At 51.6% G+C, this 24,770-nt stretch overlaps 1 protein-coding gene across 2 annotated transcripts in view; it reads left to right on the top strand.

The window, feature by feature from the left end:
• HUWE1 (HECT, UBA and WWE domain containing E3 ubiquitin protein ligase 1) overlaps positions 1 to 24,770 on the top strand; it is a 1,800,886-nt gene that overhangs the window by 970,556 nt on the left and 805,560 nt on the right. The window lies entirely within an intron of this gene.

The raw sequence follows: 24,770 nt of genomic DNA, 5'->3' as shown, positions 1-24,770 counted from the left end.
TGGTGTTGTGGAGTTCGTAATGACGACCTCCCAGCACCATATACTCTTAATGGCATCACTGTCCTTACAGTGCCCAGGAATGGCCCTGGGTACTGTAGGAGCACAGGGCTCATGCACCTGTGCCCTCACCTCCGGCATAGGGCCGCCAGCTAGAGGGGTGACTGTAGTATGCCAGAGCAGTGGGTTCTGTGGGCATGGCACACAGGGATGTGTGCCATGTCGACTCTTGGTTTTAGTTCTGTACTTACTCACGCATCCTGCAAAGGCAGTGAGTGGGTGCCAGGGTACAGGGCCCCTGAGGGTGGCACAATAATTGCTGCAGCCCTCAGGGGTCTTCTCTGGTCACCATGCCCTGGGTACCTAGGGTACCATTTACTAGGGGCTGACAGGTGGCCAGAAATGCCAATTTGGTCTTTTTGTTTCAGCATAGTTTTACGGAAGGAACACAGGCCCTGGTTACCTGGTTGGCAGAAACCCAGGGCACACTGTCAAAGCACATCAGCAGTTCAGAATAAAGTAGGGGCATACCAATGCAAGAAAGATGGCACTTTCTCACATGCGGGCTTAAAGCTGTGCCGGTCCTGCTCGCGAAAGATGGCAGCGACAGACCCTCACAAAATGTGATGCTTGGGTGAGCACCACGACTCCTTGGAGTGCGATGCTTGCCGCAAGCTGCGGCGGAAATACCTTCGGGAACGGCGCATGAAGCTGCTGTCTGCCTGAATGTCCCGAATGGACCCCTCGCGGCACACGTCTCCTTCTCCAGTGGAGACGTCCTGTTAAGGGCAGGTCCTGGGACCATTGCCGTTATTCGCCTACCTCTGGTAAGCACACATGGAAGTCGCTGAAGTAGTCTGCTTTGTGCTACGTCGTCGGAGCCCGCGTCTCGCAGTCTTTGTCGGACTTGGGCCCCCAGGAGTCGGGCACTGCATATCCCTGTTTCTGAGTTCTGAGGCGACACGACTTCAGATAGCGGACTACTGCAGGGCCCCGTAGTCCTTTGCCGTGCCCCCCCCCCCCTCCCCCCCCCCCCCCCCCCCCCCCCTCCCTGGCACGCCTTAGGGCCCCACAGTGGGGTTAGGGGCTCAGGTCGGGGCTCCACCGGTGGGTTTACCCTCGGTATTGACGGAGTGCCCTGACTCCTACTCCGGAGTTGCCCCAACATCGGGTCATGGCCCGGAGGGGAATCCCACGATGTCTACCCTTTCCACAGCGCAGTCGCACAGCACAGCCTTCCGAGGCTCCCTATGGCATCGCTGGAGGTGGCTGCGGCGTGGTGCACGACACCACTTAGGCGCACACTCTCCCCGCAGGTTTCTACCTCGGAAGATGTTGAGTCGTCGCCAGTCCGACTCCGGTCAGTTACGGCCTTTTCGGAGGTTGCCGACACCGGCTTGACTCGGCCGGTCGAGGCCTTCTCAGAAGTTGACATCACCGGGTCCACGTCGCCTCGACGACGCCGGGTAAACATTGCCGGTACCATTTCCGGCTTCATTGGTGGATTGTGGTCCCAGTGGATTTCACACCCCCTGAGTAGTTTCAACACTCTCCGGAGCAGGCACCAGTGGGGCATGGGCCTACTAATCCTTTTGCTGAGCTTCTGTTACGTGACCGGACTTGCTGTCACCGCCTCACGGGGCAACGGAGGCTAGTGGGATGTTTATCAGGGCTGTTTGCAGAGCTGCAGACATTTTGAGGATGCAGCTGCCCTCAGTTTCTAGGCCTTCGGAGCCATTGCTGGATATTCCACACAAGGGCGCGGGGGACATCGAGCCATTGTTGCCATTTGCGGAGTCATTATTTGACATCCTTCTCGGGGTGTGGTGGATGCCCTTTTCGGGGGACCCTGTGGATGGTGCTGTGGCACATTGCCATCGCCCAGCTCCCGATTAGCCTACCTGTTTGACCCTTCATCCTGTGGCTGGAGGATTTCTGATTCAGGCAGCTCTCTTGACTACTCCTGTTCCGTTGCATCCTCCCACTCTGGAGTCTGTGGTTGGAGTCATATGGCCGCAATGTGTTTTGCCCCAGCCAGCGCAGGTCCCTAAACGCATTGTGTGTTTGCTTGGGCTACATTTGCCCTTTGGGACTCTGTCGAGCAGCTCCTGCCCTCCTTGCCAGAGAACTCTCGTGCTGATCTGGCCGGCATAATCCGTGATGGCCATGATATGGCACAATTTGCGATTCGATTTGCCATGGACACCACTGACTCCATGGGTCGGACTATGGCCAGGTCGGTTGTCATGCACCGCCTTGCGTGGTTGCGTAATGGTGTTTTCCCAAAACATGTTCAGGAGCGGCTTAGAGATCTACCATTTCATGGGTCACTCTTTTTTATGCCCATGCTGATTCGGCGGTCAGGCGCCTCCTGTCTATTTGCTTGTCTTACAAGGTTTTAATCCTCGTGGAGGATTTTTGGTTTCGTGACAGTGCCACTACTTTCTTCTGTTACCCGTTCTGGGTTACAGCTGTTCTGAGCTGTGGGTCTGTTCAGCAGTGTTATTTCTGTATTCTGGTACAGCTGGTTTAGCTGTGTTTACCTTTCTTTTGAGCCTCGGCCCTCGAGCTTGTCTCAAGAGGAACCAGTTTTTTGTAGGTTTGTGCCTTACCAAATGTGGGGTATTTGTTGGCAGTTATGTGACTACTCTTCCTTACCCGGGAAGTTTTGTCGTAAGTTGACTCTTCCTACTATTGGTGGATGTCTCCTCTGCTGAGATTCATCGGGTTGGTCTCTCTCCCGGGGTTACAATTGGTCTACTGTCGGTCTGTAGTACATCCACGCCTCAGTAGGGGTGTCCTTCCCTGTTTGTTTGGGGTTTTATCATGCCTGTTTTTTCCAGGTGTGTTCTTGCAGACACACTGTGTCCTGCCTCTCTACAGGTGGACATGCTACCCTGGGAGGCAGGTCCCTCTGTTCCAGAACAGTCTCTTCTGTATTCTGGGAATATTCGCCATATTGGTGCATACAGTTGTGCTCTACGTTCTTTCTTGAGGCTCAAGTACTGTCTGGGTTCTTACCTATGGTGAGGGGAGTTCCGCCAGTTCAGTCTCAGCTGTGTGTTGCCCCCTACCCCACTTCCCTAGTGATGTCTCCGGACCCTTGCTTCTTGCAGGACAGGGGGTTTGGTTTTTCTGCTCCTGCCCTGTGCATATTGTAGGAGAGTAGGGTCTGCAATCCTATGGTCACCCCAGATTTTTGCTTTTTGCTTCACTGGTTTACAACTTTCCCTGGCTGTGGGCCTGCTAATCAGACCCACAGCCTATCTGTTCTCTCTAAATTGACATCCATGTACCTTAGGTGCATTTACCAATTGGTATTGGGTCACTCTTGTAAGTCCTTGTACAGTGTACCATAGGTACCCAGGGCATAAGTGAACCCAAGGCCTACCAGGGGCTGCAGCATGTATTATGCCACCCCTGGCTGGCCATCCAAATCTGACACAACTGGCTGATAAATCAGCTGGGGCAAGGTGGTGAAATCACCCTTTGCTTTAGATATAGTATACCTATATCTAAACCTAAAATGGACACATATACTCCTATAAGTCACTCCTATGGCAGGCTTTAACAATCCTGGAGGCCGAGTGCTTGGAATTATGTGAGATGGTGCTCTAGCATGAGCTGAGCCTGTCGACAGCTTTCGGAACCAAGTCCTTTAGCTGTTACCATGATAACGCTAGACCATATACTCTTACGTGCATTATAACCTCGCGGTTATTGCTAACTTTGGCATAGCATTATCAAAACATGTCGGGTGCCTTTCGCTACTTTCGTGGCAAAGGAAGGGGCGCCCCCACACGTGACGCCAGCCACACGCCGCAGACTAACATCCAGCGCGGTGGCGGCGGTCGGGGACAATGGCGAGGCCAGTCCACACCCCCGCAGCATCCGCCTCTAAACCCTCCAAGTCCGCGCTTCTCGGCCCATGTGACGCCAGTGGGGGGCAGGGTTCGCCATCACCACTCTCACTGGCGCACTGTCACTTCGGACAGGTGGGTGCTGCAGATCGTCTGGAGGGGCTACACCCTCCCCTTCGAGGCGACCCCTCAAGCCATGCCACTGCAACACCACCGCGTATCAGGGGATCACTTGCGGCTTCTGCAGGAGGAAGTTTCGGCCCTCTTGGCCAAGGGGGCCATCGAGCACGTTCCTGGGCCAGAAGTAGTACGTGGTTGCTACTCCCACTACTTTCTGGTACCCAAGAAGGGCAAAGGGGGCCTACGGCCTATCTTGGACCTACGGAACGTCAACGGCTTCCTCCGGAAGGAGAAGTTCAAGATGCTGACTCTGGCTCAGGTCTTAGCTGCCCTGGACCTAGGAGACTGGATGGTAGCGTTGGACTTGCAGGACGCTTATTTCCACATCCCCGTCCTGCCGGGCCACCGGCGTTACCTGCGGTTCACAGTAGGCCACGAGCACTTTCAGTTTACCGTGCTCCCCTTCGGCCTTACCAGCGCCCCACGGGTGTTCACGAAGGTGATGGCGGTGGTCGCAGCTCATCTGCGCCAGTTAGGGGTTTTAGTCTTCCCCTACCTCGCCGACTGGAATTTGAAGGCGGGCTCGCCCCAGACAGTCGTCAACCACCTCCAGACAACGGCAGTTCTCCGTCAATGTGCCGAAGTCACACCTGTGTCCCTCTCAGAAGCTCCTTTTCATCGGAGCGGTTCTCGACTCTGCGCAGTTTCGGGTTTACCCACCCGAGCAGCGGGTTCGGGATATACAGGCTCTGATTCCAATCTTCCAGCCTTAATCCAGAGTTTCGGTCAGGTTGACGCTGCGGCTTCTAGGGCTGATGGCTTCCTGCATCCTTCTGGTGCATCACGCCCGGTGGCGGATGCGGGCTCTTCAGTGGGACCTGAAGTTTCAGTGGGCCCAGCATCAGGGCAACCTGTCCGACCATGTCTTGATCTCGGAGGGCACTGCGAGACAGCTGCAGTGGTGGCTCACGGACCGCGATTGGGTCAGCGGCAGATCCCCCTCCCTTCCCCAACCGGAGCACGTAGTTGTGACGGACGCGTCCCTCCAGGGCTGGGGAGGCCACCTGGGAGAGGCGGAGATCAAAGGCCTCTGGTCTCCGGCTGAGTGCTTCATATCAACCTTTTAGAGCTGCGGGCGATTCGTCTAGCACTGAAGGCATTCCTCCCCTCTGTCCGGGGGAGTGTATGTGAGAAGTTGGCCTGATATATAGTGCTCACTATTCTAGTGATCACTGTGTATCATACCAAACAACCCTTATTGATGATTGGTTGCAAGTCAACCTTATAGACCAGCTATCCTAGTAGCGTGGACAAAAGCAGTCTTCAGGCTAAACTCTAGAGGGCGTGTTAAGCCAGCTGTTTTACCGTCACATATACCCCTTGAACACCAAGTGAAAGGACACCACACAAGTTATGAAAAATAAAGGATATTTATTTATAACAAGTCTACCCTGATCTCTTTGAGTCGGGGAGCTAAGCACACAACAAAACTCTTACGAAAATACTTTAAGTTGCACAATTGACACAAATGCCCGAGGGGCACGAAAAACCATATTCACTAAAAGTGGAATGCGAAATACTAGCAGGTAAGTAACTCCATACAGAGGCTTCAGGATCGCTAGGACTACACTACTGAACCCTAAGGTTAGGAGCAGGAGGCCTAGGGAGATCGGGTGCAGAGTGTGCACTCTCACGCGGGATGCGGGACAAAGTCTATGGAGGCTAGTATTTCTAAAGTTACTGTTTTCGGACGAATCCGACTAGGTAGACTTAAAACGAAAAAGGATCTGGACACTTAGATAGTGAACCTGCTTTGCAGCACCGAAATGCTCGGGTTACCTAGCCCAGGGGCTGCGGCTGCTTAGGGTTCAAAAGACGTCGGGAATCCTCGTTGTAGTCTATGGAGCCTGAAAGAAGAAGTTGCTGGCAGGCGACCAGTGAAGATGTTCGGAGTGATCCAAGCCTGGATCGGTGATGGAGACGACCTGAAAGCAGAGGGGACTCAGTTCTTAATCACTAGCCAGTGATTGTGTGGGCACCAGGATGGCACCGGAAGAAGTCACCTCGACCAGGTGAGAGGGCGACGCTGGACTCTGCTGTCCCTCTGACCAGGAGACGTTGTCGGCGACCAGGCTGGAGGTGCGAGCTGTCCCACGCAGGTGTTTGCTGTCGACGATGCTGGACCCAAGATGGGGGCAACAAACCTTGGCAAAGGCAAGCCCACGCGGTGGAGTCAAGATGGCGTCTGGAGTGGACCAGGAGGTTCCGGGGTGCTCCTCTTTTGGAAGGGAGCTCCTATGACAGGCCTGATCAATCCTGAAGGCAGAGTGCTTGGAATTATGTGAGATGGTGCTCTGGCATGAGCTGAGCCCGTTTGCAGCTTGCGGAACCAAGTCCTAATAGCTGTTCCATGATAACGCGTACCATATACTCTTAAGTGCATTATAATCCTCGCGGTTATTTGCTAACTTTGGTATCGCTTTATCAAAACATGTCGATTAAGGTGTCATACGAATTGGAATACTACCCCCTCGCCAATTCCGGCGACGGGGTAGCATTCCACCCTTCTAGAGGGTTACGACATGTATGTAACTGTGAACCCCCAGTTACAGTTAACTCGCGCCTCAGCATCACAAAATGGATGCTGCCACCACAGACACAAGTCTGACCTCCTGCTCCTGGGAGTCCTTCCAGCGAGGGAGGCTTGGACAAAGGGTTTCCTGCCTTGGGAGGTGCTAGCACCACCCCAGACAGGATTTTGTGTATTAGGTAGGACAGGGCTGAAAGGAATGAGACATGCCTGGGGCATACAAGGTGTCCCTGTGCATAGTCCGGTCTAAACCAGTTTCTGGGGCACTCCAGCCCCAGAGCTGGCGCAAGACAGGAAAAAGGATGGGGGGTGTAACCACCCCCCTTTCTGGTCCCACCCAGGGGAGGGACCTAGTCGTAGTGCAGCCCCCTTTAGCCGAATAAAGGTAGGAGCTGGGCCCATTCCAAATCAGATTACTCCTGACAACTTCTTCGAAGCACTCTTGACCTTCTCCCTCCTGAACCATCAGAAGACTGAAGAATCTCCCCTATGGTCAGCGAGTGACCATCCTGCTTCGCAGGCATCATTAAGCTCCTGTGCGGTTTCTGCAAAGTCCTTCCATCCCGGAATCCGACGACCCAGCTCGACAAGACCCGGACCTCCAGACCTCTCTGACCTCTACCCACATCCACAGCACAGCTGGGACCCGTGGGTGCGACGAGCAACGTGGAGACGGCCATCTTGAGAAACCTGTACAGCGCTTCCAGCACGACCGCCGAGGGATCCTCGAGTGAGTGCATTGGGGACCGAGAAGCCCCACACCGACGCACCTCCTGCACCAAAGACCAGCCCCCCAGCATCCACGAGATCTGTGTGGGGCCCTTTTGCCTGGTTGCTGCTTGTCCTGTTGTCTTGTCACTTGCCGGCTGGCTCGTGACCTCTAAAACGACGAACCGAAGAATCCAACACTGCTGGTCTGGTCCCCCAGACTGGCCCTTGCTTCCCTGTGAACGAGAAGCACCCCGGACCCTCCTGGTTCGCACCAGACGCCATCTTTGTTCCACCACATGGCTTGCATTAGCCAAGGCCTGTTGTCCAGATCGGCGATCCGACACCGCCAACAGCAGCAGACTACGTGGGACAGCTCGTGCCTCCAGCCTGGTCGTGAAGAACAGCTCCTGGTCCGCGCAGCTACAGAGAGAAGCGACTCTTCCTTCACCTGAACACGGCAACAGCATCTGGTTCCCTCCTGGTTCCAGCACCGTCACTGGCTAGTGACCGAGACTCTGTCCCCTTCCCTTTCAGGACTTCTCCCTTCCCGTTCCATCCTTGGAACCACCAGACTCCTCCATCTGGCTGCCTGCCAGCAACTCCTTGTTTCAGGCATCACCGGGATCAACGCAGCAAACCCGACGCAACTTCAGCCCTATGCACCCGCAGCCTGTGGGTTAGGTAACTAAAGCTTCTAGGTGCTGAAGTCTGTGTACACTATCCTAGTGTCCAGGTCCACTGTTTTCCCTCCATCCAGTCGGGTTCGTCCAGAATCCGTAACTTTCTAACACTGTAGTATCCATAGACGTTGGTACGCATCCCGCGTGAGACTTTCCACTCTGCACGTGAGTCCCGTGGGGCTCCTGCTCCTTACTTACCTAGTTTGTAGCGTAGTCCCAGCGATCCTCCAGCCTCTGGATCTCCTTACAGTATTTTCTTTCCTTGCATTCCATTGTTTTGAGTATATGGTTTGTCGTGCCCCTAAGGCGCACTTGTAAATATTGTGCAAACTCTTATTTCCTTTTTAGTATTGTCATGTGCTTAGCCTTCTGACCTCATAAAGAGTTCAGAGGTGTATGTTAGTTAATAAATATCTGTTTATTTTCATAACAACCTGTGCTGTGTCCTTTCATGTAGTATTCAAGGGGTTATATGTGGTAAAACAGCTGGCTTCACATGCCATTCAGAGTTTAGCCTAAAGACTGCTTTTGTCCACTCTACTAGGATAGCTGCTCTATAACGTTGACTTACAACCAATCGCCATAAGGGTTGTTTGGACTGATACAAGGTGGTCACTAGAACTAGTGAACAACATATATCAGGCCAACTTCTCACAGTGCACAGCAAAGGCTGTGGATCCTCTCAATGCCCCTCTTTCTGAGGTTCTTCTCTTTCTTCTTTCTCTTGCCCAGCCGGGCTCTGCTCTGGGAACTATCAAAGGCTACCTTTCTGCTCTTTCAGCTTTTTTGAGGCTGCCTGATCAACCTTCTTCGTTCAAGTCCCCATCGTTAATCGATTACTGAAAGGCATCACACATACGTTCCCTCCTGTTCCCTTTGTGATGCCTCAGTGGGACTTCAACTTGGTTCTAACTTTACTGATGTGCGCTCCCTTTGAGCCACTTCACAACTGTCCTCTTCGCCTTCTCACTTTGAAGACTGCCTTTCTGTTAGCCATCACCTCTGCCAGGAGAGTGAGTGAGCTCCAGGCTCTATCCTGTAAACCTCCTTTCCTTTCAGTCCATCCGGACAAGGTTGTGTTGCGGCAAGGCCCTATTTCCTACCCAAGGTAGTCACGTCCTTCCACAATGGGCAATCTTATCACCTTGCCCACCTTCTTTCCGCCTCCGCATCCCTCGAGAGAAGAAGAGAGGCTCCACCCTCTGGACCCAAAACGTGCGCTCTCGTGCTATCTGGACCGCACACGCCAGTTCCGGGTGGATGACCAACTTTGTTGGTTACGTGGGCGCTAAGAAGGGGAAAGCGGTGCACAAGCAGACCATCTCGCGGTGGATCATCTTGTGTATCCAGGCGTGTTACTCCTTGGCTAAGAAGGAATCCCCTGTGGGGCTGAGGGCTCATTCCACTCGAGCCACAGCGACTACAACTGCCTTGGGCCGAGGTGTGCCCTTGCAGGACATTTGCCAGGCTGCTACGTGGGCCTCGCTGCACACGTTTGAAAGACATTGCCTGGACAGTCGAGTCCGGAGGGATGGCTTCTTTGGCCGTTCCGTCCCCCAGGACTTTCTGGTGTGATTATTGGTTCTCAGACCCACCACCCCAGGGTTGGTATTGCTGGGGTATCTATTCTAAGGTAAGGAATCTATCACTAGCGTAAGGAATCTATCACTAACGTGTCTCTTTCAGATGCACAAGTTACTACTTGTGTAACGATAGATCTGTAAGAGATATTAGTTAGTTATAGATTCCTTACCGACCCACCCATCCTCCCCGTTCTGCGAACCGATATCTAGGGTTAAGGTCATCCCCTTTTAGGGCCCTAGTTTCATGGCACCAGTGTTGGTTTTTGGCATAGCTCTGCATTTCTGGCGAGGAATAGCTGTGTCTAAGAACTGACGTCTGCATGCGGAGGCAGCGTCTAAGTACTCCGACGTCATCACGGCGCCGACGACGGACGCGGAGTCGCAGACGACGCCTACCGACGCGCAAGGGTACTGCTACGCAAAAGTTTCCGTATCCAGTCTGACGCCTGGGGATATTCTAAGGTAAGGAATCTATCACTAACTAATGTCTCTTACAAATATATCGTTACACAAATAGTAACTTGTGCTTCCGTTCCCACTGTGTTTCGTCCAGCCTTTTGACAAATAGGTTATCCTGGAACTTGGTTGTTTTGCAGATCCTCCTCCTATGGGGTATGGCTTTGGTATTTATTTTAAGTAAAGGAATATGTGGCTAGATGTCTATCAAATGGAAGAGTTACTTACCTTCAGTAACGATTTATCTGATAGAGACAGTCTAGCCGCAGATTCCTTAACACCTGCCCATCCTCCGTGCTCTGTGAAAGCCTCTTCATATGGGTTTTTTCTACCTAGGCCCATCTTTTCTGGTGGCCTTGGTCTTTCGGAGGTGAAGGGTGTGTTCTGCATGGTGCCCTTTGGCCTCCCTTCTGTCCTAGTGTTTGGTTGGTGGCGTGTTCTCGCATCTTCTGTGTGCTGCAGGGGGTGGTGTTCGTTTTTTGATTCCTTTGGCTCTCCACTCCGTCCACGTTTTTGTGTGGTTAAGATTTATACTTTTCACTACCTTCTCCTGTGTTCCTCAAGCGTGGCGTATTTCCGTTTTTAATTTCGACCCACAGTCCATGCCTGTGCCTTCATCTTTCTATGGCAGTCGGTTGGGTTAGATTCTCTTTGGTGCTACATTCTTTAAATCTCTGGAGTGTGTGTGTAGTCAACTTTCTGGTGGTCGTTCACTTCTAGTCACATGCTTTGCAGCATGTTGCTTCAATATGGTGGTTCTTTTAATTTTGCTCCTGTGGTGACAAGCTGTGTCTGGCTTGTTCTATCTTTTGTGCAGCGGCAGTTACCCCCTCGAGGTGGGGCACCACTTGGCAATTTGTTGGGCCCTTGCTTGCAGCAAGTGCTCTGTGAGCTCCCTTTAGTCCCTCCGGGTACTGGGTGCTTTTTAGGTTTCGCACTGCGAACCGATCGCAAAACGATCGTCGCTGCAGAACTCTATTGCAATCGTTTCTGCTTTGAAGGAGTCAAGGGAGACAGGAGACAAGTGATGTGCACGCGCGCGTAAACGGATCAGGTCACGCGCGCTTCCGGTCTCCCATGGCTCCTTGGAAGCGCACACACACACACACACACACACACACACACACACACACACACACACACACACACACACACACACACACACATACACACACACACACACATACAGACCCCCGCCACTGCGCATACACACACAAACACATAGCGAACCCACCCGCCGCCGCGCATACCCGCACACACATAGAGAAATCCCCCGCCGCCGCGCATACACACACGCATGCACACACACTTAGAGAACCCCCCACTGCCGCGCATACACACCCCCCCCCCCCGACTCACCTGGCTCTTTTGTCGCGACTACCGAGTGGAAGCGGACGCAGCGTCCCCAGCGCACCCCTTGCCTGTAGCAGCCGCCTCTGCTGACCCGGAAACGCTCCATCCGTGTCCCCGCCCCCGATACCCGGATGTGGGAGGTAGCCATGGGTACGTCATTGTTTTTAATCCGAGAGACGTACATACAATACTGCAAACATTCGTTAACATCGGTCTGTCAGGAGAGGTTTCGCGGCTTCCTGTGCGGTACTTTAATCCTCATGTGTAAATGTAAATGTACATGTATTTATATAGCGCAAATCACCACTGGTTTCTAAACGCTTGCTTAGGGAACCCGTCCTGGTATTCCCCTGCGAGATAACCCCGGCAGGGTATCCGCAAGGTGAAAGCCAGGCATCCCGCCGCGAGGGGCCGTTGTGGAGATTAAGCAAGTTATTGCCCAGAGTCGCAGAGTGTGAACCCATGAATCAAGTAGGCACCGGAGCGAGAATTGTCGAGTCCATGGACATTTTAGGACTCAAGACCCCGCCGAGCCGGGAATTGAACCCTGGTCCCGGGCTGACCTCTGCTTCCAGTTCTGCCTCCTCTTACCAGTGAGCCACACTTCTTCACCAGTGCCAGATAAGCTTGCACTGCTTCTGCCTGTTTTCCCTGGGTGCGATGGAACCTTGCACTACTGCTGCCTATACTGTACTGTATCTGCCGTGTGTGAGGTAGTCTGTGCTTAAACGTCTGGTGTAGTAAGCGAATAGAGTACTTCTCTTGCCCATAGTGAGCCTCTTGTGCAAGTAAAACATGTGATGTCGATGTGTTAGCGGCACCGGCTGTAAGGGAATCTTGGACTTCGACTGCAATTTTCTGTAAGGGGGTGATTGGGCGGCAGATGGATGGATGGATGAAGGCACCGGTGGGTGGGTGGATGGAAATGCAGATGTGTGGATGAATGTAGGGATTAACGGGTGACTGGTTGGATGGTTCCACATCCCTCTAAGTCCTACGCTGGAATCCATGCATAAGCTCTGCTCATGTTCCCATCAACAAAGTAAGAACAGTCCCTGCAGCACAAATACAACACAAAAACACTTGCCCTCCACGCAGACCTTCAAGAGGCTTATAATCATAAGTTTCCTATCTGTGTCATTTCACATCACCATAGACCCAGTGCAATACAACAAACATAGTCCAAACACAACTGGTCGCTACACATGACATTTCAACATTTCTCAGCAGAAATACACACTGTTCCAATCAAGCGCTCCAGCAGAGTAGCATGCTACCTAACTGCAAATAAGCTTTGGCACCTTGTAAGGAGTATGAAGCGCTTTGTGCGGATGTATGTGTTGGGGAATTCATTTTCCAGTTCATAAATATGCAATTGATGGCAAGTGGACAGATTTCCTCATGGGCGTAATACGATGGGTGTGCTGATGGATGAATGGGTGGATCGATGGATGCATGTGCTAGTGGATGGATGAGTATATGGTTGCTGAATTGATGAACTTTTATAGTTGAAATCTATAAACAATCTGTGAATGTTTGTGATGGGATTTTTATTGTGCAAACCTAGTTGGGGAACAGAACAACGCCAAGTTAGTAATCCGAATACTGTTGGAGGTATAGTGCTTTCACTTTATTAAATTTTTAATAAAACTGCACGTATTGCCTTTTTGTCCTTGAACTTGCCAATATCTGCCTCCTTCAGAGTTGCAGTGTGTGCTAGTGACATCATTAGGCTTGGTTGGAGGAGCACGGGGATAGCCCGGGGAGGCAGTGCAGTATTTTGTGTTTTGGCATGTTGACGAAAGGCGAAAGTGGATAAGGTATCCTTTGAGTGGCAGTCCTACTGCTACTGCTGGTCTTCTGAGAGGATAAAGTGAAGGATGCCTCCGAGTTGGCAGGGTTTTGATGTATTGACTCCTATTCAACATGGGCATCCAGCGTCTCTTCTTGGGTTGAGGGTGATCCTCAGGCGCCTTGTGTGCGGAGCGTAACAACTGGCCAAGATGACACGTGCCAGTGGGGTGGTCGGTGTGGCTTTTCCATCCCAATGCACAGGTTGTTCCTTGAGCATGTTTTAAGAGGCTCATGCCAGTCGGTGATTTAGCAGCAGGCAGGTTTCTCGGCGCTTGACTAGTTTCTGTGGTTGTTGATGCTCAGAATGAATGCATTGTCATTCTGGATGCATGCTAGAATATCTGTGTCTGAAGTGTCATCTCAACATTGTGCCCTAAATATCATCTAAAACATTATCACCCCATTGGGTGCATGCTCTTATCGTTAACTCCCATTGGGAGATCATTTTACAAACAAAATTTCAGACAATAATTTGACGACTATCTCCTCGCATGATGTCAGTCTTGCACATTCACTGCCGAGGGGGGTAGTAGTCACCATTAGTACTTGCGGTGGGGGTGCAGTAGATAATGTAGAGACGCTTCATCTGAGCGGAGTCTGACAGGAAGGACATAGTCTCCTCAGCCACTGTGATTGGTTACGTCAGAAGTAGATGAGCAAGGGCCACTAAGAGTGCGAACCTCTAGAGTTTCTAACCTTATGGATGATCTTGAGTGGTTTCTGTGGTATTTTGTTTGCGCTGGCGAGTTTCGTGTTGTGTTTAACCGTATATTTTGAAGATGGATTAGTGCTAGTCTTGTATAGTTTAGTACTGTTTCAGGCTGGTTTAAGTTGGCGATCTTTCTCAGGCTGAATCACTTATCTGCATTTTTGTTGGTCAGAGTAGAGGGTGTGGTCGAACTGCATGTTTCTCTAGTATGGGCCTTTTGAAGAAAGGGGGAATCAATGCAGTACAATATCTTTGTAGGCGAGACAAGTCGGACAGGTTATGTTATGTTGATTTGCAGAACGCGCTAACCACCCGTGAGGGTATCCACATGCTTGAGCAGATATGTAGTCCCCGAATTGTTACTCGAATAGCCGAATCTTCAGCTTCTGGCAGAAATCAAAAGGTGAGGAGGAGGCGGCTCTGATATGCTGTGAGAGTTCATTTGAAGTTTTTGACGTGATGTATGAGAACCAGTTACCATTTAATTACTTTAATATTACATTTTGTACAATAGTGGTTGTTTTAGTTTCCAGGATTTTTTTAAGCTCATTTTATTCACAATGTCTTATTTTTTTTGTGTGTGACATGCATAGACCTGTTTCACTGCCCGCTCGACTTGCTGAACACAGGGCAGTAGTTGTTTTTAGGTTTCGCCTGCGAACCGAACCCCAGCATATGAATAGAAATTAAACTGGCTAATATGGAACTATAATGGTTATATATCTTTTAAGAGATTTCTACTCACTTTTAATACCATCTCCAGATTACTGCAAAAAGAACAATAGATGGACAGAATGCTTAACAATGTCAAACATTCACCCCAAGTACCGAGATCTGGGCTTAAATCCATTGTTTTGTTGCTCACCACGTCATTTCACTTTGGACCAAGACTTATGCAAATAAGTCGTGACCCTGCTCCCCATGGGAGCAGTCCAGCCCGAAATGCCAGGCCTGGTCCTCCATGGACCGGAAGCAAGCATCCTGGGACTGTATTCAGGGTATCACCCCTCATTAGCCAGGCTAGCTTGACGCCAGTGGCATGGTAAGCACAGGGCCCACGTCTAGGCATACCTGTCCCACTCGGGGTGACAAATGCAAACAAGCATTTGCAATGCAATGGGTCTCGCATTATTAAAGTTTGAGCTATTGGCATTGCTAAATAATGCAACACCAATAGCTCAAACGTTAATAATGCGAAACCTATTTCATTGCAAATGCTTGTTCAACTTCCTATTGTTTCTCCTTTTTATGTTACTTATCATTGTTTCAACGATTTTGCTCGCAGTTTTTGCATGCTCCGCGTTGTGGCGCGGCAAAGTTTCCTGTAGAAAACAAATCAGCGCCCCGGGAGGGGCAAATATGGCTCCATTGACGTCACTTTCGTGGATGACGTCAGGACGGAGCCGGGCGACGCCGCCTCCCGGCGTGCAGAGGGATTGCTAGGAATAACGATTTTCCAGATCCAGTCTGACGCCTGCGGAGATATTTTAAGTTGAGGAATCTGTAGCTAGACTGTGTCTCTACCTGATATATCATTACCCAAGATAAGTATTATTGACAAAGTCATAAACAACCTTCCCTCCTACCAGGTTGTCAAAGTAAATCACATTTTCAGTGCATCATTACATACAGGAAATTATATTCTACCGTTTGGAAAGGACTGATACTGAAACAAACTTCCAGTGCAGGCTAGATAATGGAAGGTGGAGACTACTGTAGTAGGGAATCTGTGTATAATCATATAGTCATATAGTCCCGCCCATGTGCGTGGACCCCGGAGCAATCTAAAATCTGTTAAGGTTTCGAGAAATGCAGCACTGCACAGACACTTAAGAGAGAATTAAAGACAGATAATGCAGCTTATAAAACCAGGCTACACTGCCCAGTACTTCAACAAGAAATTCAACCAAAAATCCACAAACAGCAAAGTCTGTCTAGATTTCCCTTGCCTCAACAGCAAAACCCCTCTGCAATGAAATAGAGGAAGACCTGGACAGACAAGCCCCATAGGCTGCCATTATGTGGCTCAGAACAGGATACTGTGCCTTTAAGAGAACTTTCCAGAACTTCACAGTATTCCAGAATGCACTGCAGGTCCCTTTTGCTTTCAATTCTTTTTTCCGGCTCCTGCAAGCAGGACACTGGAGCATTGAGCTCTCCCTTTTCAAGGGTTCATTGGTGATTTTTCACTTTTTGTTCGAGTTGAGTGCTTTTCTAAAGTACTTTGGTGCCTTTCTTCCTGTTTTATCCTTTGGTGAAACCTTTGATTGTCAAATATGCCTGCATTATTTGACAAATGTCCAGAGTGCTCCAGGAAGCAGGCCAAATCGGATCCCCATGAGGTGTGCAGATCTGGGCTGGCTGGCACGGAAAAAAGAACTGACGTCTACGCGGAGGCGGCGTCTAAGTACTCCGATGACGTCATCACGACGCCGACAACGGACGCGGAGCCGCAGACGACGCCTACCGACGCGCAAGGGTACTGCTACGCAAAAGTTTCCGGATCCAGTCTGACGCCTGGGGATATTATAAGGTAAGGAATCTATCACTAACTAATGTCTCTTACAGATATATCGTTACACAAGTAGTAACTTGTGCGTCAGGGCTTCTCTGGCAGGACCCTGAAGGACAGAAAGAAGATCAGGCTTCAGGGCCTTGAGGAAAGAAGGCTGAAGGCGCAAGGTGGGTCTGGAGTGGCTTCCTATGCCTGTGCTGATGCCTCTGGGGGGCTCCCCAGGGCCATGAAGACCAGCAAGTGTCCCCGTTCTCCGTCTGGGTCGATTGCACCGACTACGGCATCAAGAGGGATGACTAGTCTGTTCCCCTTCTCCCCAGGGCTCTGGGTCGAAGCGGCGTCGACGCTCGTCGTCGAAGGAACATGAACAGACCGCCGTCGAGGTCTCCTGTGACTATTTCGTCGTCGTCCTATTCTGAGTCATCGTCGAGTGATCGACGTCGAAAGGCCCGGCGTCGGCGCTCGCCGTCGAGGCGACACCGCCGTTTGCCGTCGGCGAAACGGAGAAGATCGTCGTCGAGGGATCCTCGTCGTGGAAGAGATGATCGCCCTCGAGGCGCAGGAGGTCGCCGTCGAGGTGCAGAAGGTCACCGTCGAGGCAAAGGCATTCGCTGTCGAGGGAGAGACGGTCGGCGCCGAGGAGAAGACGCTCGCCGGCGAGGGACCGACGCTCACCGTCCGGTCGCCGTTCTTCAACGCCGAAGAGGCGTGGAAGGAGGTCTGGCACCATGGGAGGTTCGCCAACGTCCCAGGCTGAAAAGGAAGGCGGATCACAGTCTTCGGCGTACTGCGTGGTGTATACCCCGTCACAGTGGCCGGTTACCCCCCCGCCTCCATTACCGAGGGGGCTTCCTCCGAGGGCCCCTACTCCTCCTCCTCTACCACCTCTTCCTCAACCTATACCTCAACCTCAGCTGCCAGCAGACAAGCCGCCTTTGGTCCCTCCGAGGTCGGTCTCACTGCCCCGACTTCCGACTCCTCCCAAGGGGCCCCCTCAGCCGAGGGCCCTGGCCAAACCAAAGTCGCCCGCTCCGGTGGAACCGGCTTATCGACCGAAGCCAAGGAGGTCACGATCACGCTCCGGACGGATAGGGTCGCCATAGGAGGCGTGGATCGAGGTCCTGCACAGACTCCTCCAGGGCCAGGACCTATTCGCCGACCTTGTCAGAATCCCCAGGGACAAGGGTGTCTACGGTGGACGACATCAGCACGTTCCAGCATGTTCTCCTGAGGGGTGCGGCGAAATTGGGAATCACGGTGACTGCTCCAACACCCACGACGTCTCTGATATTTGAGAACTTCACAAGAAGCATTTCTCGCCCTCTACTGCCACTAGTGCCTGGTTTGGTAGTGCCTGCGGAGGAGCTCCCTCCCGACTTCTGAAGAAGTACAGGGCCCCGGATTCGGATCCCGGCTTTTCTGCGGATAGACCCGGTTCCGGACTCTGTTATAGTGACTGTGAGAAGTTGGCCTGATATGCAGTGCTCACTATTCTAGGGATCACTGTATCAGTCCAGACAACCCTTATTGATGATTGGTTGTAAGTCAACCTTATAGACCAGCTATCCTAGTAGCGTGGATACAAGCAGTCTTCGGGCTAAACTCTAGAGGGCGTGTTAAGCCAGCTGTTATACCATCACATATACCCCTTGAACACCAAGTGAAAGGACACCACACAAGTGTTATAAAAATAAACAGTGTATTTATTTAGATCACAACAGCCCTGTACTCTTTATGAGGACAGGGTACTAAGCACACAACAAAACTCTTACGAAAATACTTTAAGTTGCACAATTTACACAAATGCCCGAGGGGCACGAAAAACCATATACTATGAAAGTGGAATGCGAAATTACTAGCAGGTAAGTACTGGACTAATAGGCTTTGGAATCGCTAGGACTACGTTACTGAACCTTCAGATTACTAGTAGGAGGCCTAGGGGACTCGGGTGCAGAGTGTGCACTCTCACGCGGGATGCGGGACAAAGTCTATGGAGGCTAGTAAAAGCAAAGTTAGTGTTCTTGGGCGAACCAGACTAGGTAGGTCAAAAACGAAAGTGGATCTGGACCCTTGGATAGTGAGGCTATGCTGGGGCACCGAAATGCCGAAGTTACCTAGCCCAGGGGCTGCGGCTGCATAGGTCTGAAAAGACGTCGGTAATCCTCGTTGACGAACCAGGAGCCTGAAACGAGTTGCTGGCAGGCGACCAGTGAAGATTGCTCAATGGATCCAAGCCTAGATCGAAGATGGAAGACCCCTGTAAGCAGAGGGGACCAAGTCCTGAATCACTAGCCAGTGATCAGATGGGCACCAGGATGGCACCGGATGGAGTCACCTCGACCAGGTGAGTGGGCCACGCTGGGCTCTGCAGTCTCACGGACCAGGAGGCGTTGTCGGCGACCAGAATGGAGGTGCGAGCTGTCCCACGATGGTTGATGCTGTCGACGTCGCTGGACCCAGGATTGGGGCAACAAGTCTTGGCAAATTCAAGCCCACGTGGTGGACCTAAAATGGCGTCTGGAGTGGACCAGGAGGGTCCGGGGTGCTCCTCTTTTGGAAGGGAGCAAGGGCCAGTCTGGAGCAACCAGACTAGCAGTGGTGATGTCGTCGGTTGTCGTCGGGAAGGCCACAAGCCAGCGGGCTAATAGCCAGACGCGGTGAGCAGCCAAAAAGCAGAAGGGCCCCACGCAGATCTTGTGGATGCTGGGGGGCTGGACTTCGGTGCTAGAGCTGCTCAGGGTCGGGGCTTCTCGGACCCCAAAGCACTCACCAGAGGATCCCTCGGCGGTCGTGCTGGATAGAAGTCGTGCAGTTCTGATGATGGCCGGTCCCTCGAGGTCTCGTCGCACCTACGGTTCTCAGCTTAGCTGTAGAGGTAGGTAGAGGTCAGAGGTGCCAGGGAAGCCGGGTCTCGTCGTGCTGGTTGGTCGGGTTCCGGAGGAAGGACGTGCAGCAAACCGCAGTGTTTATCGATGGTGCCTGCGGATGCAGGGTGACTACTCCTTAGCCACAAGGGAGAAATCTTAAGAAGTCGAGAGTTCCTTTCGTAGAAAGTAGTATCTTGATTCAAAGATGATCTACTTTGGAAGGGTCCCCGCTCCTGCCTTTATCCTAAAGAAAGGGGTGGGTAAGCGACTAGGTCTTGCCCTAGGGATGGGACCAGGAAGGGGGGTGGTTACACCCCTCTCCCATTCCGGACTTTCCCCAGCTCAGGGGCTGGTGCGCCCCTGGAACTGGTTCTAGCCGGCAGATGCATAGTGAGCACCGGGGTGCCACTTGCAGTCACCTTCCTGTAAAGCCCTGCCTACCCAGGATACACAAAACCCTGTCTGGGATGGTGCTAGCACCGCCCCTGACAGGAAACCCTTTGTCCAAGCTCCCCTCGCTGGAAGGACTCCCAGCTGCAGGGGGTCAGACTTGTCTGTGGTGGCAGCATCCATTTTGTGATGCTGAGGCTCGAGATAACTTTAACCGGGGTTCACAGTTACATACATGTCGTGTCCCTCTAGAAGGGTGGAATGCTAACCCCGTCGCCAGAATTGGCGAGGGGTTAGTATTCCAATTCGTATGACACCTTACTCGACATGTTTTGATAAAGCGATACCAAAGATAGCATATAACCGCGAGGGTTATAATGCACTTAAGAGTATATGGTATGCGTTATCATGGAACAGCTATTAGGACTTGGTTCCGCAAGCTGCAAACGGGCTCAGCTCATGCCAGAGCACCATCTCACACGATTCCAAGCACTCTGCCTTCAGGATTGTCAAGGCCTGCCATAGGAGTGACTGATAGGAATCTGTGTGTCCATTTTAGGGTTAGATATAGGTATACTATATCTAAAGCAAAGGGTGATTACACCACCTTGCCCCAGCTGTCGTGCAGCCAGTTGTCAGATTTAGATGGCCAGCCAGGGGTGGCATAATACATGCTGCAGCCCCTGGTAGGCCCTGGGTACACCTATGCCCTGAGTTACAGGGTCTGATAAGGTGGCCCAGTACCAATTGGTAAATGCACCTAAGGTACACGTTGTAATTTAGTGGGAGAACAGCTAGGCTGTGGGTCTGATTAGCAGGCCCACAGCCAGAGAAAGTCGTAAACCAGTGAAACAAAAGCAAAAAATCTGGGTGATCATGGGATTGCAGACCCTACTCTCCTACAGTGACGGCGGCCAGGAATCTACATTCTACCTCCCAGTCTTCAACCGTACCGCCCGATAAGGAGAGCCGATGGATCGACTCAGCTGGTAGGAAGGATTGTGGGACAGCATCCACGGCCATGAAGCCATCCAGCGATGCGGCGTTGCTAGGGCGGTATGACTGCGCCCTGTGGGAATCCCTTCAACAGTTCACGGAACTCCTGCCACGAGATCAGAGGGAGGACTTCCAGGAGATACTCAAAGAGGGGATGCTGGTCTCAAACCAGTTCATCAGCGCGTGCGGATTTCTCTCTTTTGGCTGCCCATGGGCACTGTCATGGGATCAACCAGCGGCGCCATGCTTGGCTCAGGCTCACATCGCTCAAGCCGGAGGCCCAGTAGCGGGTGGCCAATCTGCCCTTTTCGGGGGAAACCCCGTTCGGTAAGCATGCCGATGATGAGATGGCCCGCATGAAGGCGGAGGCAGAGACCCTGACGGCTGTGGGCTTGGAGAAGCCCAAAGAAAAGAAGTCCTACCGCCCGTTCCAGAGACGTTTCGGTGCACAGGGAAGAGGACGAGGATGAGGATGAGGGCAGACTTCGCGACAGCAGCAACAGCAGTTCTGGAGACCCTTCCAGAAGCGCCAGAAGGGTAGAGGGGGTCAGCAGTCCTCTACAGGGAACAAGGGCCCGGCCGGGTCACGACCCTGAGCGGTTACTTCCCCTACATCCGTTACCCGCTCCGGTGGGGGGAAGTGTTCAATTTTTTCTGGCAGAGTGGTGAAAAATTACTCGGGACAAGTGGGTGCTGAATATTGTTTGCAATGGATACAGTCTTCGGTTCATCAGCCCTCCTCCAGCGATCCCTCCGGTCAGCTCGCAGAATCAACTGCGCGAGCTCCAGGTGGAGGCAGATATCCTGTTAAGGAAAAGGGCGATAGAAGACGTACGTCTGTCTCAAAGAGGAAGAGGTCAGTACTCCCTGTTCTTCCTGGTTCGCAAGAACGAGTTCAGGCCCATTCTGGACTTGCGACAGGCAAACAATTATATTCGTAGAGAGAAGTTCCGCATGCTGTTGTTGCATCAGATTTATCCTCAGTTGCAACATGGAGACTGGCTATGTGCAATAGACCTACAGGATGCGTACTTCCATGTGCCCATTGCACACAAACACAGGAAGTTCCTGCGATTCCAAGTCTGCACCAATCATTATCATTTTTAAGTACTGCCATTCGGGTTGAAGTCTGCGCCCAGAACATTCTCGAAGTGCATGGCAGTGGTAGCATCACACCTAAGGAAGAACAAGGTGTTTGTCTACCCGTACCTGGACGATTGGTTGATCAAGGCCTCCTCCTTCTCGGAATCTCAAGCACACTTCCAGAAGACGTGCATTCTCTTGAACAAGCTGGGGTTGCACATCAACATGTCCAAGTCTGTCCCGACTCCGGTCCAGTGCGTTCAGTACTTGGGAACCACCATCAATACGCTGTCAGCAAGCGTGTCTCCTTCGGAGGAGCGACGATTATCACTCCTTCGGAAGGCTCAGACTCTTATGACCACTCCATCTACAACAGTGAGGACGGTGTCTTCTCTACTGGTATCGATGGCCTCCTGTATCTTCCCAACGCCACATGCACGACTGCACATGAAACTATTGCAGGAGTGCTTGGAGGATCAGTGGGATCAGAGGAAAGGGTCTTGGGACGACAACATACGACGGTCTCTGCATGCTCTTCAGTCTCTGAAGTGGTGGTGTTCAGCGGAGAATCTCCTCAGAGGGGTTTCCTTCCACAAGGACATTCCCACTCAGACTATCGTGACGGATGCTTCTCTCCAAGGCTGGGGGCGCACTCCGGAGACTTACAGATTCAAGCAACGTGGTCCCCTAAGGAGTCCACGTATCACATCAACTTCCTGGAACTCTGAGCTGTTCACTTGGCACTGAAGGCCTTTCATCCGTCCTTCCAGACCAACTCTCTGCTTGTGCAGACGGACAATACGACCACGATGTATTACCTCAACAAGCAGGGGGGCTCGAGATCACGCACTCTGTCACATGAGGCGCAGGCGATATGGCGATGGCTTATGGCCAGAGGACTGACGATAACGGCTACCCATCTACTAGGTGTGCAGAATGTTCAGACGGACGCACTGAGCAAACTGATATAGGAAAACCACGAATGGGTCATAAACGACTAAGTCCTAGAAGTCTTCGCAAGGTGGAGGACTCCAGACGTAGATCTGTTCACCACTGCCGAAAACAGCAAATGCCGAGACTTCGCCTCCAGGTACTACCAGCAGGGGACGCTGGGGAATGCGCTATGGATCAACTGGTCGAACAGCTTTCTGTACGCTTTTCCACCCATTCCCCTGATTCTGGCGGTGCTAATCAAGCTGTCCCAGTCCAGGGCACGGATGATCCTGATTGCCCCGGAATGGCCCAGGCAGTGGTGGTTCACGGACCTGCTTCAACGGTCTCTCCTTCCTCACATACGGCTGCCGTGCAGGCCGGACCTTCTCACGAAGTTCGGGGGGCAGATGTTGCACCCCAACCTCTCGTCTTTGAGTTTGGCGGCATGGCTCCTGAGATAGTGCAATATGGCCATTTGAATCTGCCAGAAGTTTGCATTGACATACTGAAGGAGGCTAAGCGACCTTAAACTAGGACTTCCTATGCTTACAAGTGGAAGAGATTCTGCATCTGGTGCAAGTCCAAGAACTATGATCCAACCACATGTAAGGAAGATGTCATCCTTCCGTATCTTCTACATTTGGCGTAGTCTGGCCTTAATTTCCATTAAGGTTCATCTCGCTGCGCTGACTGCCTACAGGAAATGCCCTTCACAGACTTCCTTCTTCGGAATCTCTGTGATATAGGATTTTTTGGAAGGCTTGAAAAAAGTGTTCCCTCCTTCCTTCACCTTCATGGGAATTGAATGTGGTGCTGTCCAGATTGATGAAGGAGACTTTTGAACCTATTCATAAGGCTTCGTTGCAGCACCTGTCCTGGAAGGCGGTATTCCTCGTGGCCATCTCATCGGCTCGCAGGGTGAGTGAAATTCAGGCGTTGTGTTGCCAAGAACCTTATACTGTATTTCATGCTGCTAAGGTTGTTATGCGTACTCACCCTAAATGTCTTCCCAAGGTTATATCTGATTTTCATGTTAACCAGACCATAACTTTACCTACGTTTTTTCAGAATCCTTCATCTCCAGCGGAAAGGTCGCTGCATTCCCTGGATGTTAGGAGGGTGTTGAAATTTTATCTGGATAAGACCAAGGATTTTCGTTGGTCAGACCAATTGTTTGTCAATTATGGATCAGTCAGGACCGGTCTTGCTACCTCTAAAAAGTCCATCTCTAGGTGGATTGTGTCCTGTATACAACTGTGTTACCAGAAAGCTAATAAGACCTTAGGGGGTAAACCTAAGGCTCATTCCACCAGGGGCAAAGCTGCCACGACTGCTTTGCTCCGTAATGTTCCAATTGCAGAGATCTGCAAGGCGGCCACTTGGAAGTCGGTCCATACCTTTGCTAAGCATTACTGTCTGGACACTGATGCCAGGGCAGACGCTCAGGTTGGGCAGGCTTCGCTGCGAAATCTGTTCGCTCAATAGTGGTGTTATTTCTAGTTTCTCCACCGCCGCTTTGGTGTGGGGATGGGCTTGCCATTCTATTCACTAGATTATGACTATACACAGAGATCCCTTACTACGGAAGGAGTAGTTTGTCCTGTAACTCCAGTTCTGTAGTAGGGGTATCTCTGTTGTAGTCCTAAGCGCCCACCCTCCTCCCCGGTGGAGAGAGATATTCATGTAAGGAATGCTACAGGTCTGACGTGTTAACGCCTTCAAAAAGAACTGAAAGTAAGAGACCTGCAGTGCATTCTGGGATACTGTGAAGTACTGGAAAGTTCCCTTAAAGGCACAGTATCCTTTTCTGAGCCACATAATGGCCGCCTATGGGGTTTGTCTGTCCATGTCTTCCTCTATCATTCCAGAAGGGTTTTGCTGCTGAGGCAAGGGAAATCTGGACAGACTTGGCTGTTTGTGGATTTTTGGTGGAATTTCTAGTTGAAGTGCTGGACAGTGTAGCCTGGTTTTATAGGCTGCATTATATGTCTTTAAATTCTCTCTTCAGTGTCTGACAGTTCTGCATTTTTCGACACCGTAAGAGATTATTTTTGATTGCTCCGGGGTCCACGC

The sequence above is a fragment of the Lissotriton vulgaris genome, chromosome 10 (assembly GCF_964263255.1).
Source record: "Lissotriton vulgaris chromosome 10, aLisVul1.2, whole genome shotgun sequence".
In the NCBI taxonomy this organism is placed as follows: Eukaryota; Metazoa; Chordata; class Amphibia; order Caudata; family Salamandridae; genus Lissotriton; species Lissotriton vulgaris.
The sequence above is the reverse complement of the archived record's forward strand: the minus strand, read 5'-3'. Positions and strand labels throughout refer to the sequence as shown.